Raw genomic sequence first — 11,071 nt, 5'->3', positions numbered from 1 at the left:
ACCATGAATTTGAGAGAGAGCAAGGGGGAGAGTTGGGAGAGGTTGGAAGAAGGAAAGCAAAGAGAAGAAATGATATAATTATACTACAATTTCAAAAAATAAAGAAATTATTCTTAAAAAATTAATAATAATGAATGTCAAAAACATTAGCATTCTACAGCTTTACTCTATTATTCCAGATATCTTTTCTTTTCCTTAGAGATATAATTTGACCTGTTATATTTAAACCTGTGCTATAGGCAGACATGTCACAACAGTCAAATACCCTAGGGTTCAGATTACCAGTATCAGGACAAACATTTACCAAGTTTCAAAAGTACCGTATAAAAATCATTTTTCGCCGGGTGGTGGTGGTGGTGGCGGCGGCGGCGGCGGCGGCGGCGGCGGCGGCGGCGGCGGCGGCGGCGGCGGCGGCGGCGGCGGCGCACGCCTTTAATCCCTGCATTCGGGAAGCAAGCGGATCTCTGTGAGTTCGAGGCCAGCCTGGGCCACCAAGTGAGTTCCAGGAAAAGGCGCAAAGCTACACAGAGAAACCCTGTCTCGAAAAACCAAAAAAAAAAAAAAATCATTTTTCTGATACTATTGTATCATAATATTAAATATTTTATACTCAAAACTCCAGAATTAAGCCAATAAAATATAAATTCCATAGGGATAGGAATTTTCTTTCTTCAATCCTGCACCTTGCCCCACTCAAGAACAATTTTGAGCCACTTAAATTTCCATTTTAACGATGATAAGTCTGAAGAAGGCAAATGCTGTGGGATAATGCTTTTGTACACTGGTTTAATAAAACGCTGATTGGCCAGTAGCCAGGACAGGAAATATAGGTGGGATAAGCAGACAAGGAGAATTCTGGGAAGAGGAAGGCTGAGTCAGGAGTCTCCAGCCTGCTGTCCAGGGAGTAGCATGTATGACACACAGGTAAAGCCACAGAACATGTGTGGCGACATATAGATTAATAGAAATGGGCTGAGGTTAAGTATAAAAGCTAGTCAGTAGGAAGCCTGAGCTAATGGCTGAGCAGTTTTAATTAATATAAGCCTTTGTGTGTTTACTTGAGGGACACAAATGGGAGAGATTTGTCCGGACCACCAGCTGGGCAGGAGACAGAAAAACTTTCAGCTACAGGTAAAGACAACTACACAGAAGATTTTGGAAAGAAACGATGCAGCAATTAAAGAAAAGAAGATAATTTGGAGAGAATTAACTCATATAACACAAATTACATAGAATCCCCAAATCATAGTTTTCAACGGTGCCCTGTTGCATTTCAGACAGTGCAAATGACATAAGAGGTCAAAGATCCTAAATGTCAGCTTCAAGTGGTTTTAGTACATTGAGCTACCAGCACCTCATCATTCAGATTTAGTTCTTGATCCCTCTTCACTAATGAGAAAAGTTAGTCAGCATATTTTTTCATCTATGCACTATCTTTTATCATGCTCTGACCAGGAATTAAGGATGATATGGAAAATATCTGTTACTATAATGTGTAAACATTCTCAGATTTTTTTATTTCTTTCCAGCAAGTCCATTCCACTCGGGATTAAAACATGGATAGCTGATACACGAAACTAAAATAGAAGAGAATGCCATGAGGAAAACATCAGGAAAATTCTTGACATTTGCCCTCTCATATTTTTGGTAATCATGTTGTGACATCGAATTTCACCCTCGAGTTAGTGGAGAGGATTGCTTCACCCAGTTGTCACGCTTTCTGTTCCATTGAACATGAATCCTGTTGCTTTGCACACTATTAGTTATCTTGAAATCTGACATGTAAATGATCCTCTGCTTGGGAAGTTACTCAGGATCAAGTGAATGCAAGTGTACAAATTACCTCCAATGGCAAATAGTTCACCAACCATTCATGCCCTCGAGAACTCTTTGGGGTTCTTCTTGAGTTTCAGCTACAAACTTTTTAATCAATCACAACCCCAATTACCAACATACTCTATTTCCACAGTTCAAGGTTCATTCCTTATTTTGACTTCTTTCCTTCATTGTTCTACGTTCTCTTCATATCCCTTCCCCTTTTAAATATGTTTAATATGTGTTACAAATAAATCAATATTCTTGAGAGGGTGTGCTTCTTGTGCACTCGTCATTCTGATGTGGAAATTATACTGTAGTATTTCTTATTTTCACACTAATGTTCAATGTAAAATCTACATCTTTTACAAAATACATAATATTCTACCACAGGTTACTCATACATTCTCCAGTAGCTGACACCTGCAGTAATTTTAGGCTACCAGAAACTGCCCTGATGAAGACTTCCTTGAACTCCTTTATGGACTTATAGGAACATTTTTCTGGAACAAAGGTGTACCACCACCATCACCACTACCACCACCATCACCACCACCACCATCATCATCACCATAACCACCACCACCATCACCACCACCACCACCACCACCATCACCACCACCACCACCACCATTACCACCACCACCACCACCATCACCACCACCACCACCACCATCACCACCACCGTCATCACCATCACCACTACCACCACCACCCCCATGCTCCACTTACCGTCTCTTGTCTCCCTCCCACTCCTGCAAATCCCCTTTTTTGCCAACTTATCCCCCTTCTATTTTCATGTCTATTTTTTTTTGATGAGCCTGTGAGTTTTATTAGGGTTAATTACAGAAGTACAGTAGAGATTATTTACCAGAGAGCATGGACACCTTACCAGTAGCTACACCACTAAAAAGAAACATCTCTTACTCCCCCTGCCTAGTGTTAACTGCCTATAAATCCTCGGGGAAGGATGGAGTCTCAAAGCCTCTCCCAACTCTATGATGGGGTGTTGAAGGGCCTAATCTTGTACAGGTCATCACAGCCACTGTGAAGTCAAGAGCGCAGAGGCCGCTTGACACAGAAGACAGAGCTGCACAACAGTCTACTCCATCCTTTGGCTCTTTGCATTGTTTCCATCTTCTCTTCCAAATATTCCCTGGGCCTTGAAGAGACAAGATGGATGCCTCATTTGTGACTAAGTATTCAACCGCCATTTATTCTTAGGACCAGATGTGGGTCTCAGCAGTTACTTCTGCCAACTGGAAAAAGAAACTTCTCTTACCAAAACTGACAATCCCATCCATCCACTGGAATTAACATAATTGTTTAGAAGGCAATTTGATGGATGCAACATGTCCATTTAACAAAGCAACAGCTGTAGCCTCCTCACTAGGCTCTATGACCTCATCGACTTTTAACCAGGTTTATGGTCCTAAATATGAACTCCCTCCTGGTGAGTAGGCCTTAGTTCCAATCAGAAAGTGGCTGCTTGCTTTAGGGACATCTGTTTTTATTTTGCTGAGCATAGACAGATTACTCTGAAGACAGGCACATCAGTTGGCACATCCCAAGCTCTACATGACCATTTGCTGCATGTTGAATTCAGGGTCTCTCTGATTTGAGGGTGTCCCTGGTATCAAAGATAAGGAAGGAACCATTCTCCTGAGATCCTTCCGAACTCCAGCGTCTGTATTCTGAAAAGAGACTTTGTGTAAGCACCACATGCTATCTGACTACACCACTGAAGCTTCAATGAAAGGAGAATCTGAACCTGAGTCCTGGCCCTGACCTTTAATTGTTTTGAATTAGGTCAACTTCCTCTTTCTGTTCAAAAACTGGAGCCAAAGGAATTCCATACAGTAATTAAATAATTGATTGCCCTAAGTAGTTACAAAGGAAAAAAAAATGAAGAAATGAATGATGAGTGACCCAAACCAAAAGCTGACTGTTGAGTACAATGGTCCCTCTGTGCCCACAGTGAAGGGTCCTGGGACTTCTCAAATGCCATAGAGAGTGGTTTAATGCTGTCATCTGACCCACACATCTATACACTTTAAATCATCCCCTGATTACTTGTAGCATATGAAAATGTAAACGCTGTGCAAATAGTGTTCTGATGCAATGTTTAGGAGATAATGACAAGGAAAAAGCATGTGCATGTTCAACCTGGATGCAGTATTTTCCTGTATATATTTATCTGTAGTTGGTTGAACCCACAGGTACAGAAGCAGCGCTACAGAGTGGCAACTGTCTGTATTTCAAACCACAGTTTGTACTCAGGCATATATATGACTAGCCCATAACCTAGTCCAAACCATAACTTCTCTGAGCAATAGCCAAGGTGTCTCCATTTTCTTTTTATGCATAACAAACCGCCTCAACATTTAGCGTCTTAAAACAGCAATAATCAATTATATCTATTTACGTGACTTCAGCGGAGAAGTTCAGCGGTCCATTTCTTCTGGAGTCTCCTCTAAGATTGCTAAAGGTGGCTGAAGTCAAAGAGAGCCTCATTGAACTGCCTGGAAGCTGCTAGGAGAAGCAACCGAACAGTTCCAGCTCTCAGACAGGCAGCTGCTCCATCCCGTTACCCTGGGTTTCTTACAGAGCGGTGCCGCCACTCAGCAAGGCCACTTAGAGTGCACAAGTGCTTCTCAAGCCTCTGGCATGACACTAGCTAATGTCTCATTGGCCACAACACATCACATGACCCAAAATGGAAAGGTGTCAGCAACAAGATGCCGTGGAGAACACTAACATAACAGTATACCATGGAGGACAGTTCCACGGCCCCCTGCACTGAATGGCCAGTCCCACTGTGATGGTAAATCTTATTAACTTGATAGGACCTAGAATTACCATGGAAATAGGCCTCTGGGTGTGTCCGTCAAGTGTTATCTATATTAGGTTAATCACTGTAGGAAGATCAATCCTAAATGTAGTTGACACCATTCCATGGGCTGGGGTCCCAATTGCATGTAAAAGAGAGAGCTAGCTTAGTACCAGCATCCTTCACTCTCTTCTTTCCAACTGTGGACACCGTGGGACTAGCCACTGCCTCCTCCAGCCCCCATACATCTCCTGCTATGGTTGACTGTACTCCCCGTGGAACTGTAAGTCAGAATAAACTCTTCCTTCATTCCTTGAGTCGCTTTTGTCGGTATTTTGTCACAACAGAACAAGTAATTAATCAACCTACAGAAAGTCACCAGTGATACTGCCTGAGTGCTAAGCCAATAACTGAAAACAGCTGTGACAATCCCAGACAAACACTTGGCCTTCCTATTTCGAGACAACACACAGTGTAAAGAGGGAGCCACCAAGGGAGTGGTTTCTAAGGTGATGTAGCCACATAGCTACTGGCAAAATAAAAAATAAAATAAAATAAAAAAACCTCAAAACACAAAGACAATGGGTGTTTTAGGTTGAACCAGAGTTTTAGAGCTGGAGACATCTACTGAGGAAGGCATCTATAGACACAGTCAGAGATATTAGAAATGGCTAGTTGTACATTCAGTCAATACTTGTTCTCCCCTTTATACTTGCTGAACAGAATCCCACTTTTCCTTTTTTTAATTAATTAAAAACAGTCACATCATTTCCCCCTTTCCCTTCCATTCCTCCATTTCCTCCCATGTGCCCTCCTTCTGACACTTCCCCATGCTCCCCCTTACTCCCTCTCAAATTCATAGCTTCTTTTCCTTTGATTATTATTGTTAGATATATATGAACACATAAGTACATGAACACAACCTGCTGAGTCTGTTTGGTATTGCTTATATCCATATGATTTCAGGACTCACTACGTAGTATTAAATAACCAATTAGGAGCCTCATCCCTGGCAAAGAGTAATTTTCCCTCTCTCAGTATTGAATAACCAATTAGGGGGCTCATCCCTGGCAAAGACTAATTTTTCCTCTCTGAGTATTGAATAACCAATTAGGGGGCTCATCCCAGGAAAAGGCTAATTCTCATTCTCTCTCTCTCTCTCTCTCTCTCTCTCTCTCTCTCTCTCTCTCCAGTCAATAATTGCTTATAGTTCATTGTGTAGGACTAGGACACCATGAGATTCCCACCTTCTATGCTGGTGACATCATTGTTCAGGTCTTATTTAGGCAGCCATATTGTTACTATATCATGTATGTAGCTTCCTTGTCATTTCTAGGAGACAATCTCACTTTTTCAGGGCAACAATATACTCTGCTTACAAACTTTACTGGCATGCCCCCTTGATACTAAATATGACTAATCAAATGAAGTGAACGTTGTTCAGGAAATGCCTACAGTTGCTAAGGCCTTTTGGCCCCTCCTCCTCCTCCTCCTCCTCCTCCTCCTCCTCCTCCTCCTCCTCCTCCTCCTCCTCCTTCTTCATTCCTGGAATGTGTATGTGATAGCTGGAACCATAGCAGTCATATTATATCCTGAAAATACCTTGGGGATTTTGCCCTGTGGTGGCTGAAGTTACATGTTAAGTTTAAATTACTATGCTAAGAGATCTACAAAACAAAAATGCCTCTTACCTATAATCACCTGACCGAGGACAGATGACTTCCTAGAATGCTGGGGGCTGCTGTTAATGTAAGAAAACAAACCCAAGTTTTCACTTCTATAAACGAGTTTGATTGCCCCAATGGCACAGGAGGTGCTTGATCATACATAGGCAGGAGGTGTGTAGGCAGGAAGTACGTCAAGATGTGTGCTTGCCTTTGATTGGACAAAGTCAGGAAGTATATAGCCTTGTGAGTTTTGCCTTTATAAGGCCCTGACAGATGAAATTCAGTGCTGTACTCCGGGGGTCCCAGGAATGGACCTGGCCAGTATCCATGGACCTGACCAGTATTTAATAAAATTTGATTCAAATTTGGCTCAAAAATCATGGTAGTGGTCTTATTCTCACCTGATAGGAATAACAGGCCCTCTGCTAGGGGTCATATAGAAGAAAAACCAGTGTTTTCATCCTCTATTGATTGATCTATAGTCTTCTTTACAAGGATGGATAAATTCATAGATTTTTATGCTATTCTTTGAGTTGGAAGCCAACACATCGGATCCTAACCCTGACTGATGGGACGCCTGAAGATGGATGTTACTTGTATTATATAAACTGGGTTGTTCGTGGCTTCCTGAAACTTGGTGTTTATTTTCTTTTGTTCTTTCTTGTTACATAGAAATGTCTTTTGAAACTCTGCAATTGTTTCACTGTACCCAGGGAGTGCAAGGGGAGAGGACTTTGCCTATACAAAGAGTGTAGCTTGTCAAGGGGTCAGTCTCGTGGTGGGAATAACAAAATGAGAAGACACATGAGGGAGCATAATTAAGACCACAAAGTGGACTCTTCTTTTCACTTGAATGCATTGCGGGGCAAACATTGGACATCTGAATTACTAGAAGTAAATGCTCTTTATGGACTCTAGGGAATCATCAGATAAGCCTTGAGCTATTCTACAAACTATGGACAAAGCCTGAAATGAGAAAGCACAGAAACTAGGGAACAAAACATACTCCAAATACGGTTGTTAGCATAACACTGAGCTTTGTATCGGTGCGGTATGTCAGTTGGACGCTGAAGAATGGAACTCATTAGGAGAAAGGGTTCATGTTGGGAAGCCATAAGAAGTTTGTTCGTGTAGAAGAGCAGAAAGAAGATAGAGAAGGCATGTGTAGTGTTTTGGAGTTTGACGCCCCCTGGAATTACAGAGCAGAGCCCGACAATTTCCGAGCAAAAGGATAGAATGATGAAACTAATGAATTTTAAATATCAGCCCAATAGTAGAGTGTTTGTAGCTAACGGAGTCTAACCATATGGAAAATCTTGCTTTTTCTAATATTCCAAATATGAAATAATATTTTCCCAGATGGACTAAAGTGGTGGCAACAGCAATGGTGAACACTAAAGAAAGAAGTCCTGGGGTCTGGAGAGATGGCTCAGAGGTTAAGAGCACTGACTGCTCTTCCAGAGGTCCTGAGTTCAATTCCCAGCATCCACATGGTGGCTCAAAACCATCTGTAATAACCTCTTCTGGCCTGCAGTCATACACGCTGTATACATAATAAATAAATCTCTGAGAGAGAGAGAGAGAGAGAGAGAGAGAGAGAGAGAGAGAGAGAGAGAGAGAAGTCCCCAGGACAGGATGACAATGGGATGACAATGGAAAGGAGAATGGACATCAATGACTTCAAACTACTAAGTAATTTTTCACTCTGCTGTAACTATTTGGAATTTTTTTTAAAGGGAGAACTAAAAAGATACCATGGAAGTTGTTGCCAAATCCAAGTGTTTACATCAGGTACCACAACACATATCTGAAAGTTATTTTAAATGAAAGAGACTTAACCTTAAAAATCCCTGTCACCCACGTCTGACACTGTTTTATTGGTGTAGAAGCTGTTCTATGGAACAAACCAAGAGTAGTTAAAATGGTAAGCCCTACTAAGTCAACTGGGCTCTCTTGAATTGGTTCCCAAGGTGAGAAAGGTGGGAACCCTGTTGAAAAATTAGCAAAGTCCAGGGATGAGTTAATAGCAGTGTTGACAATCTCATAGTTTGGGACCACAGTCAGATGGGATTTGAGCAGTCAGAAAGCTGGATACACCAGTGCTCCCTGGATTATTCTTGGAACTATTCTAAAACTGAAAGGTGGGGAATTGAATAGATGGGAGTTGGTTGGTTGATTGGTTAGCTCAGTTTTAGATTTTTGGGGTTTTGTTTTTATGAGATAGGGCCTGCCCATGAAGTCCTGTCTGTCCTGAACTCATTGTGTAAACCAAGCTGGTCTTGAATTCACCACAACCAGCCTTTAAAGATCACAGGCCTTGGAGTCAATCAGATCTCACAAGGTTAGTCATGGTAGTTGAATACACACCTGAAAGTACCTTTGTGGCTTTCTTCATAAGCCAACAACTCCAATATAGTCATGTGAACATCGGAATACTAGAAACTGAGGAACATTCTACAAAATACTTGATCCATATGTTGACCAGTCAACCGGATAATAAGCATAATGTTTTTCCTAAGCCTTAAAAACAACAAAAAGGGAAGCCTGAAGCGCTGGCGCGGGGTCAGACCGCGGGCTCCGGGGGGTCTCTGCTGCCCAGCGCCGCCCCATGCTGACCCCCTCTGTCCGCAGGGGATTTCATGTACCAGTTCAAGCCCTACGGCTACTCCATCAACAGGACGCAGCACATGCGGCTGGTGACCAGATACTTCTACAACCAGGAGGAGTTCATGCGCTATGACAGCAACGTGGGCAAGCACCGCGTGGTGACCGAGCTGGGGCAGCCGTGGGCTGAAGTACTGGAACAGCCTGGAGGACTTCATGGAGCAGACGCGGGCCACAGTGGACACGGCGTGCAGACACAACTACAAGGAGACGGAGGCCCCCACCTCCCTGCGGCGGCTCGAGCAACCCAAGGTAACCATCTCCCTGTCCAGGACAGAGGTCCTCAACCACCACAACCTGCTGGTCTGCTCGGTGATAGATTTCTACCCAGGCCAGATCAAAATGCGCTGGTTCCGGAATGGCCAGGTCGTGTCCACGGAGCTTATTAAGAACGGGGACTGGACCTTCCAGGTCCTGGTCATGCTGGAGATGACCCCTCAGCGAGGAGACATCTATGCCTGCCATGTGGAACACCCCAGCCTGCAGAGCCCTGTCACTGTGGAGTGGCGTGCACAGTCCGAGTCTGCCCAGAGCAAGATGCTGCGTGGCATCGGAGGCTTCGTGTTGGGGCTGATCTTCCTTGGGCTGGGACTTTTCATCCCTCACAGGAGTCAGAAAGGGCCTCGAGGGCCTCCTCCAGCAGGGCTCCTACAGTGATTCAGGAGTGTTTTGAATGAGATGGCTGCTGCACTGTAAGGCCTGCCTGTCCCTGACTTAAATGCCCATCTATGCCAGCCTGCCTATCCCTCACTGATTCAGCGTCTAGCACGGTACCAGTGCGCCCGCCCACCAGTTCAGTGATTCCCAATTTCCCAGGACTCTGCCTTTGGCTCTGCTCTTGGACTGATTCCAGAGACTCTGACTGTGTGCTGCAGCATGATCTACTCAGACCCCCTGGCCTTCTGTTTCCACTGTCCTACCCAGGCTGCTGAAGAGATGCGTGGTTGAAAACATTTGCCTCTTTTTCGTAATTAAACGTATTATGAATTATGCATATCCTGAACTTCCCTAGCTGACAGGGATGTGTGGGAATGGTGTGGGACAAGGTGACCCAGACAAGCTGTGGCTGAAAGGAGAGGTTTCTCCTACAAAGGCAGTCAGAAGCATCCCGGGCTCCATGTTAAGGTGGGCTGAGAAGACAGGAACCTGCTGTCGCATCTTCACGGCTCCTCCTTTCCCTGTTCAGTGTCCTGTCCTCACATCCAGCCTCTTTCAGGTTGGTGAGGAGGGTGCCACCAAATGTGGTAGAATTGTTGGGGGACAGATGCTGTGACCTCTCATCACCGGTGTTCCAAATGTGTCCTGTGAAGTCACATTGATTGGGGTTTGTTTTCATTTTTTAAAAGTCAACAATAAAAGTAATTTTTGTAGTTGCAAATGAAAAAAAAAAGCAACAACAACAACCAAAAGGAGTAACTGAAGTGCAGGCCTCCTGTAGGAAAAGTGGGCGGCACTCCACATGGGATGATGTTCAGTGACATTCAGCTTTGTTTCTTGGGGTGTTAATGAGGTTTTTATTAAAGAGTTCACAAGTAATTCACCAAGTCCTGATCAAAAATGACTCGAGGGTGGCAACTTTAATATAACAAGGGGGATACAATTAGTTTGGAATGTGATTCATATAAACCAGCTGTTTAAATGAGCACATTTATTTGTAATAAACTCTATTTTAGCATCTTCAGATATTTACAGAGAAGCTACAAGGATATTACAGAGTGTTCTTACAGTGCCCACACCATTTCCTCTACTGTAGCATCTTACATTGGTTTGACACACATTATAAGAAATGGGTCTATATGTAAATATTATTATTTAACAAAGAATGAATGGATATCTATATATCATTATTAATCAAAGTCCATACCTTATTTAGATTTCCTTATTTTCTACCTAATGCTTTTTTACTGCCCCAAGAATGCATTCAGGTTGCACAAGGCATTTGTACCCTTGTCTGCTCAGGCTTCCCTTAGCTGTCACCAATTCTCATTTCCTTATTTTGATGATCATGACAGTTTCAAGCCATGCTGATCAAGTATTTTGTAGAATGTCCCTCAATTTCTAGTTTTCTGATGTTCTCATGACTATATTGGAGTTG

General features: G+C 43.1%; 1 pseudogene; it reads left to right on the top strand.

Moving 5' to 3' along the window:
* Window positions 1-7,976: 7,976 nt before the first annotated feature.
* LOC102909892 (rano class II histocompatibility antigen, A beta chain pseudogene) lies at window positions 7,977-9,635 on the top strand (annotated as a pseudogene).
* Window positions 9,636-11,071: the final 1,436 nt, after the last annotated feature.

Source organism: Peromyscus maniculatus, chromosome 15 (assembly GCF_049852395.1).
Source record: "Peromyscus maniculatus bairdii isolate BWxNUB_F1_BW_parent chromosome 15, HU_Pman_BW_mat_3.1, whole genome shotgun sequence".
Lineage (NCBI taxonomy): Eukaryota > Metazoa > Chordata > Mammalia > Rodentia > Cricetidae > Peromyscus > Peromyscus maniculatus.
This window is presented reverse-complemented; position numbering and strand designations above follow the sequence as displayed.